The sequence below is a fragment of the Bacillus rossius genome, chromosome 2 (genome assembly GCF_032445375.1).
Source record: "Bacillus rossius redtenbacheri isolate Brsri chromosome 2, Brsri_v3, whole genome shotgun sequence".
Lineage (NCBI taxonomy): Eukaryota > Metazoa > Arthropoda > Insecta > Phasmatodea > Bacillidae > Bacillus > Bacillus rossius.
In genome coordinates, this window is record NC_086331.1 from 4,967,701 (window position 1) to 4,991,782 (window position 24,082).

Here is a 24,082-nt window from a genome sequence, read left to right on the forward strand (position 1 = left end):
TTGAGGTAGCTCGATGGGGCTCGAGCTCTGTGAGGGGAGGGTTATGTCGCGGGTTGAAATTTTGCAGGGTTGTTGAAATCAAATTTAGGGACTTTACTGACGGGACTCTGGGCTGGCTGCTCTGTTCACTCGTCAGCGCAAGTGGCGTGACCATGTAATTGGGGCACGGGGCCGGCGCGGCGCGCTGCGGGCTTGCAGAATTTTGTTTGTTTGTTTGGCCGCGCGCTGGCGCAGCCACGGGCCGCAGTTACTGGGGCGCGCTGTCGTAACAAGCCGCGCGGTGTGGCCTGCACATTGGGGTAGAGGGGGGGTAGTCTTCCCAGATGTTCTAGTTAGTTGTTTAGTAAATTTGACTTCAATAACGAGCTTTTGTTATGGTAGGCGCGGCAGGGCGCGCGAATTTAAGCGCAAGTGAGTGGTGACTCGGGGCTCACTCAGGCGGAGGCTATGCGTCTCACCTGTGGTCACGAGTTGTTAGTTCGTTCGTGATGTAGGAATTCAGGCTCACTCAGGCGGAGGCTATGCGTCTCACCTGTGGTCACGAGTTGTTAGTTCGTTCGTGATGTAGGAATTCAAGCTTTCGGGCAGAAGCTATGGTCGACGCCAGAGGCCACGAGTCGTTTAATTTAAGTTAGGTCATAATGTAGTCGTCAAGCTTTCGGGCGGAGGCTATGGCCCTCGTCAGGGGTCACGCGTCATAGTTTTTAAAATGTAATGTTCGTTCGGGATTTCAAGGGCAGGAGAGGCCCCTACGTTATTTTTTTAAAGTAATCGATCAAGAAAGGCTTTTCGGAAAATGTGAGTATGGACTTATCTTTGTTTTAATTTTAAGTATTAATTATGATTTGAGGTATTCGGAAGGACTAGGGAAGTGTTTAGTGAAGTTCTCTCATTCTCTCTCTTGTAAGATCGTTCAATCGTTAAGGAAGTAAAGAGATTATTGTTTTAAATTGTAATCCCGCTATTTAAATGTTCTTTAAAATGATGTTGAGTATTTGACTTTAAGAATAAAATAATTTTAATTAAGTATTATGTTATTTTGCAAAATCTCCTTAGTTCAGCTCTCACCAGACATCCTGTACGGGATGACGAACCTATGATCCTAGGTACAGTAAAGTATTTTATGAAGTTAAGACTAGTTGATGCCAAGCGAGTTGTTTCTATGTAAAGAGCTACGATTCTCTCTCCCCCCTCTGAAAGTGAGACGTGACAATATTTAGTGTTTTTAATTCAGTGCTGTTAAGATGAATAGTAAGAAAAAGAGTAGACAACTGGGCTTGGATTCTTTTTTCTGCAAATAATCGAAGGTAAGTGAATCCCAAAATTATATAGGGCTGTGTATGTACTTATTTTCATTGTGAGACTTTGCAATAACAATAATTACTATCTAAGTTCATACCCGCGTCACGTAATCACTATGATGAACGGAAAATTAATTCCAAAATACACAATCCCGTCGAAGTAACGCGGTTTGATTAGCGCTGTTTTAAAGTAACGACGCCAATTAATTAGGGCATGATTTTAAGTAGCGCAACTATAGATTCAAAGTAGCGCTGTTTTCTTTTATGATAATGTTTATTTCTGTGCGCACAAAATAGCAAAATCATGTGTGTAGTTAATACAATGCAACGAATAAATGTGACGAATCAACTAACAATATTTTGCTCTTTCCTTTATAGCTATTCGCTTCCTTCATTTTCATTCCGTGTTCAGCCAATGTTTACAGTACGCCACTCCATCTACCACATCAGTAACAGCTCTGGTGAGAATAACAAGAAGCTTTCAGCGCTATTTTACCTCACGCTACCAGTCGCGCTGGTGTGTCATTTCATTTCAGATACACATTTAGTAAGCAGATGCGGGAATTACATTAACAGGTGTATTAATTAATTAAAGTAAACAGAAGTAAATTAATAAAGAAATTATTTTTTACTTTTTATTGCTTCTTTTATAGAATGTGTTATTTTGAATTCGGTTATTTTTTGCTAAAATATTATTTATTTTGCGCCTACTTAGGAATGTTGGCCCAAAACCCAAGTGGCCAAAGCCGTTATTATGTGAACAATGTGGTACGCGAACGTTTTTAAATTTAATTTCAGGCTATTCAACATTTAATTTAATGTACTTAATATGTCTTGCGATAAAAATTAGTTTTGTAAATTGATTTAAACGGGGAAGAGTGTTTTGATTTAAATGGTAGTCAGTTATCATTTACCTAATAGAAAAACGAATTATTTTGATTAACATGCACTCTCATGGGAAAACATATTTGATTAGAGCTGTTTTAATGAGCGCTCTGTTTTCTTGAAATGATTAGAATTAGAGCGTTACTTCGAGAGGCAGTTGTGTACAAAAATCAAGCCATTTCATTGAAACATTTTGTAAACTGTGGTTAGCCTTAAAATGCTCTGTACCACATTTTGATTCTTGGTTCAAAACTAAACTTGAATTTCATTGTGGTGTTTTATTTTTAGGGCATAGTAAAAGAATCAGAGAAGCACAAAGTACTGGCAGAATCAATTTGCTCCAAACCCTCGAATAAACAGGATAAGATTAAGCCTACAACTTCCTCTTCTTTGTCTACTAGTTCTCAATCTACTTTAAGTAAAACAGACCTGATTAGTAGTGAGGTGCCGGTGCCAGCAATTTCGTGGCAAGATCGTGACTTTGGATATATTTTGGACAGTGAAAGTGTTTCAATTTCACTATCAAATGAAGACATATACTAATGGATGAAGAACTCGTGGGTACCTCCAACTGACTACAACTTTCCTTTGATTCTTGAGGGAAAAAAGAATAGGTCGTTTCAGTATAACTGGTTGAAACTCTATCCATGGCTCGCGTATAGCAAAAAGCTTAACGGAGGATTGTGTAAAAGTTGCGTACTCTTTGGACGATCTGAGGGTGGTACGAATGATTTTCATTTAGGTAAACTGGTTGTAGAGCCTTTAAGTACTTTCAAAAAGGCAACAGAAACTTTAAAACATCATTCGAACACCAAATACCATAAAGCAAATATAGTAGCAAGCCAGAATTTTGTAATGGTGATGGAGGGAAAATCTCATGATGTGATTTGTCAAATCAGAAGTGCAGAAAAGGCTCTTGTCGAAGAAAACAAAAAGAAATTGATACCTATCATAAAAACGGTAATTTATGCTGGAGACAAGGATCTATTGTTACATATAGAGTCATGTAGCAAAAACAGCACGTATATAAGCAAGACCACTCAAAACTATATAATCCAGTGTTGTGGCGAGGTAATAATAGACAAAATTGCAGCTAAAATCAAGAATGCAGTATATTTTAGCTTGATTGTTGATGCAATAACAGATAATTCTATTAAGGAACATGTGTCTGTCTGTATTCGCTATTACGACCTTGCTACTTATTCCATTAAAGAAGTCTTTTTAAGGTTTATTGACGTTGTAGACCTCACTGGCGAAAACATTTGCCGAACAGTATTAGGAGAACTTGCCAAATTGAACCTGGACATTCGTAACTGTCGTGGACAAGCATTTTACGGCGGGTCAATTGAATCGGTCATTTGAGAAACGTCATGAGTCCAAAAAACTAGTATTGAGATAATCAAGAAAAACCTTCTAGTTTCTTAAAGACTTAAATTAAAAATATACAGCTTGCTTTTTAAGTTGAATAAACATATTAGCTGTGTTTTAATACCGTAACGTCCTTAAAAAAGGTATTATATATTTATTTAAGAATAAATAAAGTTAATGGACTGATGACGTTTCTCAAATGAACATCTAATTATGAAGCTGAAATAATGTTTTGGATGACATTACACCCTGAAAATACTAACTTTAATAACGTAAACACAAAAAAGGTCTTGTATTATTATACGGACATCATTTTAAGACGTAAAAAACCTTGTATTATTATACTGACATTATTTTAACATGAAAAATACGTTTCCATGTTTTACTTTTGAAATACATACGGAGTCATTTTTAGTTCTCTTTTTTTAGCTTGTAAGTATATCATTTCACGCATCGTCTGTTGCTCCTGTTGCTGTTGGCCATTCCAAAATTTCTTGATAAAAACCTGAATGTTCATTAGGGATGTATTTGATGAGTTTTGTGATATCTTCAAGCTTCTTGATGTGGATTGGATTTTTGACTGGGTCCTAATATGTATATTCTGGGCCTAATGGATGAATTAGTATATTTTTAGGGGGAGTGGTGTAGAGTGTGTAATGGATCTTTCATCATTGCTGTATTTTCCGAGTTAATGCTCAGGCAAGATTGGGGTGGATGGCCAGTGGCAATCTATGGTTTTCAGAGGAGAAACGTCACAAGTCAAGGACTTTTCGTTCAGAAGAGAATGTCACAAGTCCAGGACTTGTGACGTTTCTCAATTCACAAAACAATTCTATTGCGCCTAGCACCGAGGATATATCATGGACTCATGCCGTTTCTTGCTGGAATGCTCGGCCTTTGCATTCTGTTTACTTTGTTTGTCATAACTCATTTTCCATAAAAATGGACTCATGACGTTTCTCAAATGACCGATTCAATTATGAGTGGAAATTTTAAAGGCGTTCAGGCTAGAATAATGCCGCTAGAGCCGCTGGCCCTCTACACTCACTGTGCTAGTCACAGACTTAATTTGGCTGTAAGTAAAGCTTGTACGGTGGCCAGCATAAGGAATGCTGTAGGGGTGATTTCTTCAGTAGCAAACCTTTTTTCGTGAATCTGCTGGGAGAATTCATGCATTAGACCAAGAAATGGGAGACAGGCTGAAGAAAGGGAAACATATTCTCAAGGAACTGTGTGAAACAAGATGGATTGAACGGCATTTTGCTGTACTTACCTTTCTAGAGGCTCCCCCTGTCCTACCGTCAGTACTACAAGAAATAGCCCAAAAAATCATCTCAAGGGAGCAATGCATTTGCATTGTTACATTGCATGCTATCATCGGAGTTTATCATCTCTGTGGTTGTTCTAGACGATATTTTAGGGATCACTTAACCCGTCTCGAAAGTTACAGTCTGAGTACATGGACGTATTCAGAGCAATGCAACTAGTCAAAGACACAATATCAAGCATCCAAGAGCACTGACACCACAGCAACAAAAAGTTTAAAACTATCTTCGAAAAATGTGAAGAGCTAGCTCATGATCTAGGGACTAATATTAAAAAGCCAAGGATAGTGAAATTGCAAAGAAACCGATCAAATGTTGAGAGTAGTATATGAATGTATTTCCGGCGGCAGGCTTCCAGGCTGTGGAGCGTGTGGGCACGTCCGCCATCTTGGATTGTGACGTCACGGCGGCCATCTTGGATGACCTTGACCTTGACCTTTGACCTTGACCTTTAATTTGATCCTCAAAAATCGCCAAAATCCGTCAAAATTGGGCAAAATTTGCCCAAAATTCCTCAAAATTCGCCAAAATTTCCATTTATGTGGAAATAAATTCCGCCAAAAAATCTCAAATAATTCCACAGTTCAAAAATTAGGATTTCGAAAATCCTCAAAAGTCGCTTTGCCCTAGAAAAAACGAAAACTCCTAAAAGCGGCTTAAAACTCCTAAGAGCTAGCCGCTTATGAGCCGCCGACCTTGAAAATAAGGATGTCATGGCAGCCATATTGGATGATGACGTCACCGTTGCAAATTTTGTTACGGCCGCCATCTTTAACTTTTTTATTTATTATCCGATTTTAATGAAAAAAAATTAAAAATTATAAAAAAAAATCCATTTAATAAAATTTTAATAAAAGATTTATAAAAATTATATTTTTACGACACGGAGTTCGGAGTCCTCGGTTCGAACCCGGTGAGGGCAAAAAAATTAAAAATGGCGACCGATCCTTCCCCCCGTGGTGTGTGCTAGCAGACTGACTCCCACCACTTTTTTTCAAAGCATATAGATCGTCATCTAGTATGACGTCATGTCCGCCATCTTATCTTTGATGCTGGAAGCCATCATCAATGTATCGTCGGCGAGAGTGCGCTCACGCCATGTTAGTTTAGTTCTTATCTGATAGAGTGCAGTAATCATTTATTACTGTGACACCCGCCATCTTGAAATTTGGCCGCCATCTTGAAAATCCGTAATTATTTAGCTAGAAATTCGGGAAAAGTTCCAAAATTCATTAAATAAATCACTCATTAATTTACATATTGATTCGATCGATTCACGTCCTCGGTTCGATACCCGATCGATGCAATAATGTTTAATTTTATGAAAAAATAATAATTTCAATAAACCATGTTAAACTTTCGTAAAGAGACTTTAAATCCTCTACAACCATCATCCTATCAGACGTCAAGACTACCATATTGGAAATTCGTAATTTTAATGCTAGAGATTCGGGAAAAAGTTCAAAATTCATTAAATAATTTTTTTAATTTATATACTGATTGATTAGATCGAATAAGGTCCTTGGTTCGATCCCTTGTCGATACAAAACAACATTAATATTTTAAAAAAGTACCACTAAAGTGTAAGGTTTGAGAAAATTAAAAACACCGCAAGTTCTTTTAAAAAAACTTTTATTTCATACATACTACACTACTACAAGTACAAAAAAAAACACTGACAAATTACTAAAGTTTTGTGGATTTCTCGATTCAAACAGTCTTCTTATTGTACGTACTAAGCCTTTTACATGACTTTAAATGTCTATACGATCCGTTCATCACCACAGCCAGAGACGGACTGAAGTTCATATCACTTATATAGTCTCATTAGCCGGTACAACACATGAGTCGAAACAATAACCATGTTCATTATACGTCTCGGAGCATTTTTTATAATGACGATGTAAGCTATCAAAACGTGAAATTAGTTTATTACATTTTATACACTGAAAATGTATTCTTTGAACATTATTAGAACAACCGCTCCTTTCATGTCTGCGCGCATTTGAAGTTCTAGTAAATGATGCGTCACAATATTTGCACTGATGCGATGCACGCTCTTCATGAATTGAAGTCTGGAATGCAGATGGTGAAACTTCAGCTGATGGTGGAACAGCACATATCGAAGTCTCCTCCAGCGTTGTCAGAGGCGTTGCCAACGGGATCTGCTCCAACATCGTCGGCGCCGACGTCATGGTTCTCGTAGTCGATGGTACATCCTCCATCGAGTACGACGTTAAAGTCGGTAAAGATGCCATCGAAGTCTCAAGAACAGCCAATTACGCGACTTATACACCAGAAGAAACAAACTAGGTGATCCGTACACCGTCAACGGCAGTAACAAACTAAGCGTCCTGCTGTATAGGACTCGTTAATATACATTAACCGGTTTGAATAATACGATAGTCAAATCAAGAACAATTTACTAAAATACTAGAGTCAAAACAACATTAAAAAAATAGAAGCACCGTCAACAAAAAAGGAAGCACATTTGGAAGCACCTTCAAAAAAGGAAAAAAAAATTGGAAGCACCATCAAAAAAAGGAAGCACACTTGGAAGCACCTTCAAAAAAGGAAAAAAAAATTGGAAGCACCGACTACGAAAAGGCAGCACATTTGGCAGCACCGACAACGAAAAGGCAGCACATTTGGAAGCACCGACAACGCAAAGGCAGCACATTTGGAAGCACCGACTACGAAAAAGCAGCACATTTGGAAGCACCGCCTACGAAAAGGCAGCACATTTGGAAGCACCGACAACGAAAAGACAGCACATTTGGAAGCACCGACAACGAAAAGGCAGCACATTTGGAAGCACCGACTACGAAAAGGCAGCACATTTGGAAGCACCGACAACGAAAAGGCAGCACATTTGGCAGCACCGACAACGAAAAGGCAGCACATTTGGCAGCACCGACAACGAAAAGGCAGCACATTTGGCAGCACCGACAACGAAAAAGCAGCACAATTGGAAGCACCGACAACGAAAAGGCAGCACATTTGGAAGCACCGACAACGCAAAGGCAGCACATTTGGAAGCACCGACTACGAAAAGGCAGCACATTTGGAAGCACCGCCTACGAAAAGGCAGCACATTTGGAAGCACCGACAACGAAAAGGCAGCACATTTGGAAGCACCGACAACGAAAAGGCAGCACATTTGGAAGCACCGACTACGAAAAGGCAGCACATTTGGAAGCACCGACAACGAAAAGGCAGCACATTTGGAAGCACCGACAACGAAAAGGCAGCACATTTGGAAGCTCCATCATCGAAAAGGCAGCACATTTGGAAGCACCGACAACGAAAAGGCAGCACATTTGGAAGCACCGACAACGAAAAGGCAGCACATTTGGAAGCACCAGCATCGAAAAGGCAGCACATTTGGAAGCTCCATCAACAAAAAAAAAAAAGGCAACAAGGAAGCACAAGTTACGAGATCTAAGTCTTAGAAATCAGAATACAAGAAATAAAAACATTAAATTCTTATAATTTAAATTGTTTATTTTATTGCTTTACATTATACAAATGCAAGTAAAACAAGCCATTATTGTATGTAGCCAGCATTCCTCAGTTCCTTGAGTATGAAGGATATTTCTTTGATGCACGAATAGTTTCCTGCACAAAGCGAACCATGTAGAAGTCTTAGCCGGTCAACCAATATGTTTGGATCTTTCCATGATGTGTAATCAATCTCTTCTACCACCATCTTCCTTGCACCTTTATAAATATTATGATCTCTGGTGTCTTCCGTTTTACCACCAACCTCAGGGTAACTTTCATGTTTGAGACGGTGATCATCACAAGCTTGATCAGATTTATTTAATATATCACGTCGTTTCCACCGTTTCGGTCTCAGGACACCGCCACATTCTTCGATCTTGGCAGCTTTAGGTGCTTCATCATAGTCTATGTCTTTGTCATCAGCCTCAGAGTCACTGTAACAATCACCGTAGAAGGAATCGTCTTCACCCAATTTTCCGTAATATTTCGATGTTGATGATGTTGAAGCGTCTTCATCGTCTTCATGCTTCCTTTTTAGGAGTCCATCATTTTTACAAAGTAGGAAAGATCTACTTGAATTCGGCTGGAATATATTCTCACTTTTCACGTTAAGGATTCTTCCATTGTCTTCATTCTTCCGTAAATCATCAACCTCCTTCAATTTAAGTTCTTTGTCGAGATCGGAAGAGCCAAGAAAATTATTGTGGTAATGCAGATAACTCTTCCTTAGGATGGTAGATTCATCGTTGTCCTCTAGCTTGTACGCAGGCTTGGCGCTACAAGTTCTTCCATGTCTTTTTAGGCTCTCTCTCCGCGTAAACGACTTGCTACATCGAACACAACTTATCATATTGCGCAGTGGATTTTTAACACAGTCATTCTTCTCGTGTTGTCTTTTATTCTTTCTCAAGATAAAATCTTTACTGCAAAACTTACACCTATGTTCTTTCGATACAGCGTCAGATCCCAAATCAGAATTCATATTAGTTACTGAGACTAATGCCAGATACCAATTGAGTGTTTTAAATTAGATTCAATACTTAAATAGAAATTTTTTCATATTTCATCAGCGAGAATTAATATATCTCCTGCAAAAGTACTTTATGCATGTAGTTCTGCTTTTCAACAACAGATGTCGCCACATGTTGCTTGCAGGTAAATAATATTTAGTTATTTTATGCGGGATGTGGGATGCTCACTAACGATCGCAAAAGAAGGATGGCTTCGCTAGACTCCAAGGAAAAGGAAGTTCGTCTTGCATGTTGGTGCTCCACAGATGTCTCATGGCATAATATTAATTTGACTGAGTAATGATATGTGTTAATTCCACCTTATAAAAATATTGCAAGTTTTGATTTAGTAGCAGAAATTATCGAATTAAATGTAACTCCAAATAAAATGACATGTCTCATTAGACAAAAAAAAAATCCATGCAGAGAGCGGTTTCTCAGAATAGTCAGAAACACTTGAAGAAACCACAGGAATGATTGCAAGAACACGAGAAAACCATCAAAATATTGACAAGAATATTCAGGAGCACACGGAGAAAACCACCATAATATTGACAAGAATAATCGGAAGCACACGGAGAAAACCGCCACAAGTTTTCTTTGTTATCATAAAATTACAGAAAAAAATAAAAAATAAAAAAAACACAACAAATTCAAAAACTGATTATGCTAGCTTGTTAACTTCTCATTGTTGAGCAAAGATAGAGTTCTAGTCCAAGCCAGAATTTTATGAATTTTTTTTTTTTAATTTTTTATTAATTTATTTTTATTTTTAGTATTATTTTTTTCCTGAAATTTTATGATATCAAAGAAAACTTGCGGTGGTTTTCTCCGTGTGCTCCTGATTATTCTTGTCAATATTATGGTGGATTTCTCCGTGTGCTCCTGATTATTCTTGACAATATTTTGATGGTTTTCTCTGGGTGCTTCTGATTATTCCTGACTAGACATCTGATGGTTTTCTCCGAGTGCTTCTGGTTACTGATGAGGAATTGATCTCTGCATGAAGAATTTTTTTTACTTAATGAGTCATGTCATTTTTTATTCAAGGTCGCATTTAATTATTGAAATTCTGCCAATAAATCAGCACTTGTAATATTTTTATCAGGTGGAAATTTAAAAAAAAATATATCATTACTCAGTCAAATAATCTCTGAGAAATCTAAGAAGCACTAACAGGATGGACGAACTTCCTTCTCCTTGGAGTCTAGCGAAGCCATCCTTGATTTGCGATCGTTAGTGAGCATCCCGCATCCCGCATAAAATAACTAAATATTATTTACCTGCAAGTAACATGTGGCGACATCTGTTGTTGAAAAGCAGAACTACTTGCAACAAGTACCTTTGAATGAGATAAATTAATTCTCGCTGATGAAATAATTAAAAAATTCTATTTAAGTAATATATCTAATTTAAAACTCTTAGTTTGCATCTGGCATTAGTCTCAATAACTAATATGAATCCTGAAACGGGATTTGTTGCTGTATCAAAACGTCATCACTGTAGATACTGTAGCAAGGTGTTTACCTTGAGAAAGAATGCTAAACGACATGAGAGAAGCGAGTGTAATTTGGGTCCTTGTCAAAAACCATTTCATTGCAGTCAGTGTCAGAAATCCTTTGGTAGAAGATATTACTTGGATAGACATTACAAGACCTGTACAATTAAGATGAATAAAGATAACGAAGACTGGGCTACAACATCGCGGAAGAGGAACGAAGGCGAAAAAGCTAATGCTAAAATTACTGATCTAGATCAAGATAATAATTTAAAATTTAAAACAAACGAAGGAAGTTGTAACCACATTAGAAATGAAAATATATTTACTCCAATATCTAGTCGTCTCCATGAAAATGTGAAATATGGAGAACCACCTGAAGCTTACAAGGTCGAAGACTTTGATGAATCATCTGAGGCTGGCATGATTGAAGATTGTGGTGACACATCTGAGGCTGACATGATTGAGTACTGTACTGAAACACCTAAAGCAGGCAAGATCGAAGACTGTGATGGCAGTCTGAGACCAAAACGATGGAAACGACGTAATAAAATAAATTATCCTGATCAAGTTTGTGGTGCTGACATGATTGAAGACTGTGGTGACACATCAGAAGCTGGCATGATTGAAGATTGTGGTGACACATCTGAGGCTGACATGATTGAGTACTGTACTGAAGCACCAAAAGCATGCAAGAGCGAAGACTGTGATGGTGGTTTGAGACCAAAACGATGGAAACGGCGTAATAAAATAAATTATCCTGATCAAGCTTGTGATAATCACTGGCAAGATGACGAAAGTGACCTTGTGGTTGGTGTTAAAACGATAAACACCAGAGATAATATTTATTATAAACATGCAAGGATGATGAAGGCAGCAGAAGAGTTTGATTATACCTCATGGGAAGATCCTAACATATTGGTTAACAGGCTACGACTACTACATGGATCGCTTTGTGCAGGAAACTATTCGAACATTAAAGAAATATCCTTCATACTCAAAGAACTGAGGGTAGCTGGCTACATACAATAATGGATTAAATTAAATGTATGTGTATAAACTTGAAGATAAATTAATATATTTTCTTTCCAGATGGAAGCTATCATTTATCGAAATCTGATTTCTAAATAAAACTTATAACTTAAAGGTGTAAAAAAACGTTACCACTGCCAGTCAAAATGTATACTGATAAAGACATGTTAGTAATCATGCCAAGTTCGATAAAAGTAATAGGAATCAGTTGGAACCAATTGAAGATGGAGCTCTTGGAGCAATTGGAGCCTTTTGAAGCATTTGGAGTCTTTTGGAGCTGTTGGAGCCATTTAGAGCTGTGTTAAGCATTTGGAGGCTGTTGGAGCCATTTGGAGCATTTGGAGCTGCTGGAAACATTTGGAGCTGTCAAGCATTTGGAGGCTGTTGGAGCTGTTGGAGCCATTTGGAGGTCGTTTGGAGCATTTGGAGCATTTGGAGCCTTTTGAAGCATTTGGAGCTGTCAAGCATTTGGAGCATTTGGAGCTGCTGGAAACATTTGGAGCTGTCAAGCATTTGGAGGCCGTTTGGAGCATTTGGAGCCATTTGGAACTGTGTTAAGCATTTGGAGGCTGTTGGAGCATTTGGAGCCTTTTTTTTGGAGCTGTTGGAGCATTTGGAGCTGCTGAAGACATTTGGAGCTGTCAAGCATTTGGAGGCCGTTTGGAGCATTTGGAGCCATTTGGAGCTGTGTTATGCATTTGGAGCTGTCAAGTATTTGGAGCCATTTGGAGCTCTGTTAAGCATTTGGAGGCTGTTGGCGCATTTGGAGCCTTTTTTTGGAGCTGTTGGAGCATTTGGAGCTGCTGGAGACATTTGGAGCTGTCAAGCATTTGGAGGCCGTTTGGAGCATTTGGAGCCATTTAGAGCTGTGTTAAGCATTTGGAGGCTGTCAAGCATTTGGAGGCCGTTTGGAGCATTTGGAGCCATTTGGAGCTGTGTTAAGCGTTTGGAGGCTATTGGAGCATTTGGAGCCTTTTTTTGGAGCTGTTGGAGCATTTGGAGCCTTTTGAAGCATTTGGAGCTGTCAAGCATTTGGAGCTGCTGGAGACATTTGGAGCATTTGGAGCCGTTTGGAGCATTTGGAGCCATTTGGAGCTGTGTTAAGCATTTGGAGGCTGTTGGAGCTTTGGGAGCCATTTGGAGCTAAGAAGTAGTCGTTGCACGTCTATGCAGGGCTAAATGTTTATAAGATTGTTGTTGGCTTTCGCAAGTGATTCTGTAGTAGGATAGAAATTGTGTAATAAATATTATGTTTGTAATAGACTTTGAGGTGTTTTATTTCTCGAACCTTACACTTTTCTGGTACTTTTTTAAAATTAAAGTTGTTTTGTATCGGCCAGGGATCGAACCAAGGACCTTAGTCGATCTAATCAATCAGTATATAGATTACAAATTTATTTAATGAATTTTGAACTTTTTCCCGAATCTCTAGCATTACAATTACGAATTTCCAATATGGTGGTCTTGGTGTCTGATAGGATGATGGTAGTAGAGGATTTAAAGTCTCTTTAAGAATTTTGAACATGGTTTATTGAAATTATTATTTTTTATATAAAATTAAATGTTTTGCATCATTCAGGGATCGAACCAAGGACTGGAGCGGATCGAATCAATATGTAAGTTAATGAGTGATTTATTTAATGAATTTTGGAATTTTTCCCGAATTTCTAGCTAAATAATTACGGATTTTCAAGATGGCGGCCATATTTCAAGATGGCGGGTGTCACAGTAATAATAAATGATTACTGCACTCTAGCGGATACGAACTAAACTAACATGGTGTCAGCGCACTCTCGTCGACGATACAATGATGATGATGGCTTCCAGCATCGAAGACAAGATGGCGGACATGACGTCATACTAGGTGACGATATATATGCTTTAAGAAAAGTGGTGGGAGTCAGTCTGCCAAAAGTCACCATTAAGGAAGGAGCCTGTCGCCATTTTTAATTTTTTTTTGTCCTCACCGGGTTCGAACCGAGGACTCCGAACTCCGTGTCGTTAATGTTTGTTTTTTATAAATGTTTTATTAAAATTTTATTATTTAATTTTTTTTATAATTTTTAAAAAATATTTTATTAAAATCGGATAATAAATAAAAAAGTTAAAGATGGCAGCCGTAACGAAAAATGCATCGGTGACGACATAATCCAAGATGGCGGTCATGGTATCCTTATTCCTAGAAATGGCTTATAAGCGGCTATCTCTTAGGAGTTTTTAGCCCGTTTTAGGAATTAGGGTTCTTTCTAGGGCAAAACGACTTTTGAGGATTTTCGAAATCCTGATTTTCGAATTGAGGAATTTTTTGCGAATTTTTGGCGGAACTTTTTTCCACAGAAATGGAAATTTTGGCGATTTTTGAGGAATTTTGGGCAAATTTTGCCCAATTTTGGAGGATTTTGACGATTTTTGAGGATAAAATTCAAGGTCAATGTCAAAGGTCAAGGTCACATCCATCCAAGATGGCCGCCGTGACGTCACAATCCAAGATGGCGGACACAGGCACCGGCACCACGCGCCAGCGCCGTGCGCCCGGAGCCCCTATTATATACTACTTTCATTAGTTTTATTATTGAACGAGACGGTGTTTTAGCTTTGCTCCCTAGATCGTGGATCCACATATCTATCACCTAAGGATGATGGATCTAGAACCAGTGTCCTTGGTCTTGTATCGCTATTAGCGTACTAACTAGAGTCTTCAGTCTTCGCAAGAAGCACGCACTGCGCACTGAGCGTACTTTGAAGTAGGACAATAAACAAAACGACTTGTAACAATTTCGCTCTGCGCCTCTCCTTCAACGCCTTCCCCTGCGCTTCCTCCCCTACATTCTTTCCCTTCTTTATTCCTTATTCGTCGTTCCGCTTCCTCCCCTTTTTTTAAGCTCCGCCCAAGCTTTGAATATATATACTGCATAGAAGTCGCCAGTCCAGGTTAAAATTTCTAATACGGTTTTGAGGTAGTTGGTTAATTCACCGCCGCAATCGCCACCATCTCTAGGGCATCGACTTGTGGTGGTCCCTAGCGGACAAGTGTCGAACTCTTCAAACACCCCTTCCCCCTCCCGTTGAACGTCCTCGAGCTGCAGTGAATGATGGGTGCGGGGTGCGGGGAATGACAGCGGGCGACAGTGCTGCACTCTAACGTGTAAATAACAACTAAGACGATACAGGGCGTTACGGCAGCGCACTGCAGCGGTGAAGTTCCCAAGCTGCTTATCATACGCTTCTGAAAAACGTAGAGTAAATCCTATACACTCGCTACTTCTATACAGTATATATATTCAAAGGCCCAAGTGACCGTCATCTGCGATCGGGTTCTGCGCACATTGGCCGTGGTGTTGTTCAAGGCGAATTCTACACTGATACTAAAGTACTTGATACTTGAATAGTGTACTCGTTTGCCGTTCCTGATACAGTCGCGTATCAGTGACAAAGTATCAGGTTGTTACTCTGTGACCCACCTCTATGGAGTGTGGAGGGGGGGGGGACTCGAGAAAAAAACCCATTTCAATCTCTCCTGCTCGGATACTTGAAATTCTTGTCATCTAGCTGTAAAAGTGTATACGTACTGTGTGGCCATGTGCCACTTTTGTTTAGGTATTTCCGTTTGCTTTTATGGTTAGGTTCGTTTAAGTAATTTATGGTAATTTTTGTTAGTTAAGTTTAATTGTTTTGTTCTTTTAAAGTTTGTATTATTTTAAACGTTTAGGGAATTTATTGTTGGTCATGGCCAGGTTCGGGATTGCCGAAGGCCGTTAGTTATCCAGAACAATCCAATACATGTGAGAGAAATAATTTATCCTAGGGCATTTTAATTATTAAGGTTATTTTATGGTAAGATGTTTAATTAGTAATGTATATTTCAAAGGAGAGAGAGAGACTAATATATTTTTGGGCGAGCCTACGAGTTGGGTATTTAAAATAAACTTTGAAGTGACGAACTATTTTCTATGACGTCACAGTGGCGGTGCCGCACAGCGCCGCGCCGTGGACACAGTTTATCGGCGCGGAAGAAAAAATTAGTCGTGAACCGCCCCCGGAGCTGGGAAGTTGTGTGTGTGTTCCCGCGGGACAAGTATACTAGTTGGTGGAACGAATGTGAAGTCGCCGGGGATTTGGTTTTTAGTTCAATTTAGCCTAAATGTGAGGCTGGTTTCCGAACGGTACGCGATAAACTGGTGAAGGTTTACTAAGAGTTTACCAAGGTTTACATCGCTGAAGAATTTACACGCCGGTGTTAAAAGTGTTGGCTGCTTCGCTGATTTATTCCGCTACAACGAGTGCTACCAGAACGTGCACCTTTAAGCAGCGGCCAAGGTCCGCTCACCTGTATGAGGTATTCGCGGCAGGCTTCGCGACTAGTAAAATTGTGATGTTGCAATTTTTGCCCTCAATCCCCGCCGCAATTCAAGACACCGCAACGTAAGTACTGAATCACCTGATATTCATCGTACCAACTGACTTGTGATTAAGTGAGAAGTTTTTTTTTTGTACAATAAACAACTGCGTTTACGATACTTTATTTTTACGTAAACGGCGCGGCGAACACGGCACTGCAGTATTTCTTTAGTGGGCTGGCGGTAACAATCTATTTAATTCTGAGACTCTACAAGGAGTTTAACCAGCAAGAGTTGGAATTTTAATTCATAGTGGGCTGCCCAGATAAACAATACCCGGACTTGAACAAATATAGGTGCATAGACTGTTGGTTAATATTTAAAGTATTGTTTTACTTATAGCTTAAGATTCCTTGTGTGTTAATTACTAATTTAGCCTAAATTTATGTTAACTCTTGTTTTTAGTTCGGCCGGGCGACGCGCGTATTCTAAAGGATTTGTAATAATATTGCAATGTTATTTTACCGTTATATAAATTTATAAATTTATTTACCATATAAATGGAATTAGTGTACCTGCACCATGCTTGTTTTCTTAATTAGTAAAAAATATGTACCAAGCTGCCGAAATAGTTTTGTTTATTAGTCACTTTTTTTTTTATAAATGCTGGTTGTGCCGTTATTTTTTTTTATTAATATTTACAAAGTTATTTGGCTCCACATCTTAAAGATTTAAGGATCAGTTAGATGTGCCTCGAGGAGAGCTTGGTTTATTGAAACAGTAATGTGGTGTCCGTCTCCGAGGGGCCGGGCTGTTCCTGGTGGATGTGGGGGACTGTGGTTGAGCTTGGGTGCAGAAACACGGCAAGCCACAACTTGCAACTTTTACTGACGTACAAAAATATTTACTGTTGATCGCTGCAACAGTGCAAATGTTTCCTGCAGTGATACATATAAAATATGGGGAGTATTCGCACACATTATCGCATTGATGTAGATTCCTTTATATTCGTGTCCGAGCACGATTACCACAGGTAATGTCGTGGTGGGAAGCTAAGGTGTTTCTGGATTTTTCGTGGCAGGTTGATTATGAGATGGTTTACCATCGCTCTCCGTGAAAGGGAATCGCCACCCACAATCATGGACCTAAGTGGGAATTTTTTAAAGTGAAAACTTTCCGACTCAGCAGAAAATCCAAATTGTATGTTTAATTCGCCGATCAGGAGCTCGATACACTGAGTTAAACATGCCAGACATATTTACGTGAGACATTAGCGAGAGTTTGCAAAATTACATCAATATTCATATACGTTCGACAGCTGAGGATAATTTTAATATTATAGTTTTGTATGAAATTAAAACCACTGTTAAATAAACTTTTATTCACGTATTATTTTTCTTTAGATGATATTTATAATTGGTCGTTTAATAAAGATATAAGCAACAACTAAACAACCTGGTTTTAGGACTGCTCTAAAAAGCCAGTACAAGCAATGTAAAGTTATTAACGCAAAAATGGTAGGTGCAGTGCATTTTTTTGTTACTTTCCCTGTTATTTTTTGTTCGCATGTTTTTTGTTATTTCCAATGTTTATGTTTGTGTATGTAAAATAAATTTTAAACTACTTCTTAACTATTGACATTGTCAGGTGTAAATACGTTTCATGTTACCCTATTTTATGTTATCAACGCATGGACTGCGACGTCTGTGACCACGGCTGCGAATTGGCTTTGCCTCGGTACTGGCAGGGACAAAATGAACGAATTTGTGAGCAAACTAAATCATGAAAGCGCGAAAATTCCGTGGCTCTAATGATAACTAGAGCCACGGAAATTTCGCTGATTCATTTAGTCACAAGCTAGAATGCAAACCTCCACACTGTCGCACTGTGCTCATGATTGGACCGCAGTTATCTGGACACACCCCTCTACGACCGTGAGCCAACGATGTCCAGCTAGGAGAGAAGTAAGCGAATCAGGTAGTGCCAAATAACAAGGATAAAAATGTTCTCGCTAAGAAATCAACCAATGGGAAAGTAAACATGGGTCGAGCACACCTATAACTTTGAATTCTATCATGAGGCCAGAGGAATCCGCGAAATTTCCGGGACTCTAACTAGAGACCCGGAAAATTCGCGGGTTCAATGACCTCCAGGATAGACTCCAATATCCTCTACACACTCGGGCAAATGCCAACTGTTCATTGGCTGCTGACTTGTGAGTCGTCTCGACTGGGTGGCCTGTGATTCGACACTTCTATGAGTGAGGGTCTCTAATTGGCCCTCAGTCCTCCAGATTAACAGAGAACCAATGACAGAAGCAGCACTAAGGTATAATTATTTGAATTTTAGCATAACACGAAATGAACCCGCGATTTTTCCGGGTCTCTATCCATGCCTCATGGAAGCAGTCGTTGCAGAAGAAGATGTACAGTCGGAAACCTATGTTACTGATCCCGTGACCTACGAACCAGTTGGAACGGGAATCGATTAACTAGTTGGAACCAAAGTCAACGAAAACGTTCTTGGAGACGAGACGGTAAGTGCAGCGTTAAAGACTTTGTTTGCTTACGAAAATGCTTAATGTCTTTGTGTAATTTTTTTTAAATAAATGTGTAAAACTTGAACTAGTGTGTTTTTATTTCTAGAATTTAATGCATCTGAATATTAACCAAATAAAAAATTATAATTTTTAAATAAAGTCAATATTTTGACTCATGTATAGAGACCTGCAAAATTCGCGGTTTCGATGGCCTTCAGGATATACTGCACATACCCCTGTACACTCGGGAAAATAACGCAAGTTCATTGGCTGCCGACTTGTAAGTCGTCTCAGCTGGTTTGTCTGTGATTCGATCCTTCTTTGGTTGAGGGTTTATAACTGGTTGAGATTCGTCCACATGAACAGTAAGCCAATAGCAAAATTATCTAAGAGGTATATGTGTTTGAATTCTAGCCTATCACCAAATGAATCCGCTAATTTTGCAGATCTCTACTCATGTAGTATACCAGTAGGTCGCGGGTATACAAGTGAGGTCAAGACGACACGACCCTTATACTCCGACTGCGTAAGGAGGCGGCCTGTAGTGTGGCAATGCGTGGCATGGTCGAAGCATATAGGCAGCTAACTAATAATAAATTACTTATATTTAGGTATAGGCTGGCTGGCAGCCTGGCGGGAAACGCTCCCGAAACAACTAGCGCCACCCAAACCAAAGCGGACAGCAATGTCCAAGTTCCCGCCCTTTGCTTAGTAGTTTATTTCTACTCTGTCCAACTCTTCTTCCGGAACCATCCTTCTGTTTCCTTTAATCAACCTGCTTGTCAATAATGCATAAAATTTTGCATCCCGCATGTAAGTGCCCAGGGTTTTCCCTCTGTCTATGCAGGTTTTACCTGGGCCCAACTTATCTAGTTTTTAGTCTAGAATAGTCAGTGAGGGGAGTTAGTCATGGCGCGAATCGCAGCCATGGCTGGCCAATCCCCTCCTAGCACATGATGCATGCTTCCTCTCTGGCATGGCTTAAACCCTGCGCATGAATAGAGCGTATAGGCTTCGGCCTGAGACGCACTAAGAGTCTTTCCCTAACCCAGACCCGTCCCAAACACACTTAGTTTTTAGTTAGGTTAGGAAAAAAAAAAGGAAAAATCACGACCTTAGTCCACAGTAGTATAGGATAGCCGGAGCTGGGACTGGGTCCTGGGTGTGGTGCCTGTGGTGCCGACCGCCAAATTGGATTGTGACGTCACGGCGGCCATCTTGGAGGAGTGTAACGGGACATAGCGCAACGGGACAAGTTTGACCTTGACCTTTGACCCTCAAAATTCGCCAAAATTCGGCAAAAATTGCCCAAAATTCCTCAAAATTCGTCAAAATTTACAATTCTGTGAAAAAAATTCCGCCAAAAATTCTCAAAAAATTCCACAAATTAAAAATTTCTCTTTTCGAGGGAAAAATTCCCGTTTCGAGGGAAAATTTCCCGTTTTTAGTCCTTAAAAATCCCAGCGGCTAGAAATGTCCATATAGATGCTTAAGCATCCATGTCTACAGCCTCTGATAAGCCTCTGACGTCATCATGGAATATGTCATTTTGAATAAAGACGTCACCATTGCAATTTTCGTTACAGCCGCCATCTTTAACTTATTTATTTATTATCCGATTTTAACGGAAAAAAATTTAAAATTTATAAAAAAATTCAATTAATAAAAATTTAATAAAAAATATTTAAAAATCATACATTAACGACACGGAGCTCGGAGTCCTCAGTTCGAACCCGATGAGCGCAAAAAATAAAAAAATAAAAATGACGACCGATCCTTCCCCCGTGGTGGGTGCTAGCAGACTGACTCCCACCACTTTTTTCAAAGCATATATATCGTCACCTAGTATGACGTCATGTCCGCCATCTTGTCTTCGATGCTGGAAGCCATCATAATTGTATCGTCGGCTAGAGTGCGCTGACGCCATGTTAGTTTAATTCTTACCCGCTAGAGTGCAGTAAACATTTATTACCGAGGTGCCCCCGCCATCTTGAAATTTGACCGCCATCTTGAAAATCCGTAAATATTTAGCTAGAAATTCGGGAAAAATTCCAAAATTTATTAAAAAAATCACTCATTAATTTACATATTGATTTGATCCGCTCCTTTCCTTGGTTCGATCTCTGAACGAAGCTAAAAATAAATTTAATTTAAATATCAGAAAAGTGTCAGGTTCAAGGAATTAAACACCACAAGTTCTTTTACAAACATAATATTTATTACATAATTTCTATTCTACTACAGGATCAGCTGCAAAAGCCAGCAATCTTATAATCATTAGTTCCGCATCGGTGTAAAATGACTAATTCTTAGCTCCAATCGGCTTATACTAGACAGAGACCAACCAGAACCTTTATTGACATAGTCCTCCTCTTCTTGACAAAGTTTCTGGATACCGTGTTTAACAGTTTGCTTCACATCGTCCGAACTGTAAATTACTGCTGCCGATGTCTTGAATGCACACGTCTTCTCTTTGTCATCAAACGGATATGGCTTTCCATATATACAGTCCAACCACAAGTTATATTTCAAAGGTCCGTTTGTTGCTACGTCATCAGTAAGCTGATTGATTATGTTCTGTCTGATATCATCAAGAAAATTACAAATGTCTTTCGACTCACCTAACGTATTTAGATAATAGTAGTCTTTCAATGTTCCACGAAATGCAGACTGCGCCAAGTAGAAGCCATTATCATTCACCTGCAGAGCACCGATCACAGTCTTAGGTTTAGTTCCATGCCCAGATGCCATAGCAATCGGTTGCTGCGCATCTGTTTTCTTGCTTGTACGCTTACGAGTCTCCAATCTAAAGCGAGGAGTCGAAATTTCTGAAGGTAGTTCAGCAGTAGGCGCACGAACTTCACCTTTACAGTTTTTTGAATGTCGTCGCAAATTATCAATTCGAGTAAACCATTCATAACACTCATCACAGCGAAACTTCATGCGAGATGGATTCTTCGTGCATTTGCTCCGCTCATGTCTTCGTGCATCATGGGAAAATGCGAACGACGTATCACAGTAGCTGCAAGGATACCGCGGTGATGAAGACGAACCTTTCAGACTCGATCCAGATACTGACGTTGTCGCCGACGTACCATTTCCAGGCATGCTCTTATACACATCGATGCATCGTTGTTGCACCGATACCTTTACTTTCTGCCGCGCAACAGGTCCTTTGCATGTCTCCAAGTGTTGCTGCAAATTAGCATTTCTTGTAAATTGCTTGCGACACTTAATACAGCCAAACATTTTTCGATAAGGGTTCTTAGCACATTCTCTATTCTCATGTCTGCGAGCATTTGAGGTGATAGTAAATGATGCGTCACAGTATTTGCACTGACGCAATGTACGCTCTTCATTAGTTGAAGAATCCATTGCTGATGATGAAACTTCGGATGATGGTGGTATCACATCTGTTGAAATCTCCTCCAATGTTGACGTCGTCGTTGCCAACGGGATCTGCACATTCTCCATCGTAGCTGTCGTCAAGGTTCCCGTAGTCTACGGTACAACCTCCGAGTTTAACGTTAAAGACGGTAAAGATGCCATCGAGGTCTCAAGAACAGCTAATTGACACGACTTATGCACCAGAAGAAACAAACTAGGTGATCCTTACACCGCCGTCGTCAGAAACAAACTGAGCGTCCTGCTGTCTAGGACTCGCTTATATACATGCACCGTATTGGAATAATACGCTAGTCAAATCAAGAACCATGTACAATAATACTAGAGTCAAATCTACAAATTAAAAAAGAGGATCATTTGATCGGAAAAAAAAATCGATCTCTCCAATATACGCCAGGCTCCAAGAGCTACAATTCACGTCATCAGATCCATCTACATTTTGCTCCTACGCTTCAATTGACCATTAGCTGCAAGTGCTCCAACAGCTCCATCAGCTCCAACACGTAATGTACGCAATCTACGCGCAATACATGCAATTTACACGCAATAAATGTAATGATTACACAGTACACACAGGAAACGGAACGTACACACAGTACACACACACAGGAAACGGAACGTACACACAGTACACACACACAGGAAACGGAACGTACACACAGTACACACAGGAAACTAAACGGACACACAGTACACACAGGAAACTAAACGTACACACAGTACACTCAGGAAACGGAACGTACACACAGTACACACAGGAAACGGAACGTACACACAGTACACACAGGAAACTAAACGTACACACAGTACACACAGGAAATGGAACGTACACACAGTACACACAGGAAACTGAACGTACACACAGTACACACAGGAAACTGAACGTACACACAGTACACACAGGAAACGGAACGTACACACAGTACACACAGGAAACGGAACGTACACACAGTACACACAGGAAACGGAACGTACACACAGTACACACAGGAAACGGAACGTACACACAGTACACACAGGAAACGGAACGTACACACAGGAAACGGAACGTACACACAGTACACACAGGAAACGGAACGCACACACAGTACACACAGGAAACGGAACGTACACACAGTACACACAGAAAACGGAACGTACACACAGTACACACAGGAAACGGAACGTACACACAGTACACACAGGAAACGGAACGTACACACAGTACACACAGGAAACGAAACGTACACACAGTACACACAGGAAACGTAATGATCACACATACAGTAGCGGAAACACACTCAGGCTTAGTTGGAAATCAGAATACAAGAAATAAAAACATTAAATTTTTACTTTCAATATTTTATTACTTCTCAACATTACACAAATACAAGTAAAAGAAGCCATTATTGTATGTAGCCAGCTTTCCTCAGTTCTTTGAGTATGAAGGATATTTCTTTGATGCACGGATAGTTTCCTGCACAAAGCGAGCCATGTAGAAGTCTTAGCCGGTCAACCAATATGTTTGGATCTTTCCATGATGTGTAATCAATCTCTTCTACCACCATCTTACTTGCTTGTTTATTATAAATACTTTTAATATCACAATCGTCCCAGTGATCATAATAAGCATTATCAGATTTATTTATTATAACACGACGTTTCCATCGTTTCGGTCTCAGGACATCGCCAAATTCTTCGATCTTGTCAGCTCTAGGTGCTTCATCACAGTCTATGCCTTTGTCAACAGCCTCAGAGTCACTGTAACAATCACTGTAGAAGACATCCTCTTCACCCAGATTACCGTATGAATTCGCTATCGATGATGTCGAAGTGTCTCTATCGTCTTCATGCTTCCTTTTTAGGAGTCCATCATTTTTACAAAGAATGGAGGATCTA

The 24,082-nt window shown here is 39.6% G+C and overlaps 1 protein-coding gene across 1 annotated transcript in view; it reads left to right on the plus strand.

Annotated features, from left to right (window-relative positions):
* The first annotated feature begins 1,252 nt into the window (after positions 1-1,252).
* Positions 1,253-24,082, plus strand: part of LOC134529925 (ly6/PLAUR domain-containing protein 6B-like) — a 76,709-nt gene continuing 53,879 nt past the window's right edge. Inside the window, exon 1 of the mRNA XM_063364480.1 lies at positions 1,253-1,307. The gene's annotated coding sequence lies outside the window, so the exon portion shown is untranslated. The remainder of the gene's footprint in view (positions 1,308-24,082) is intronic.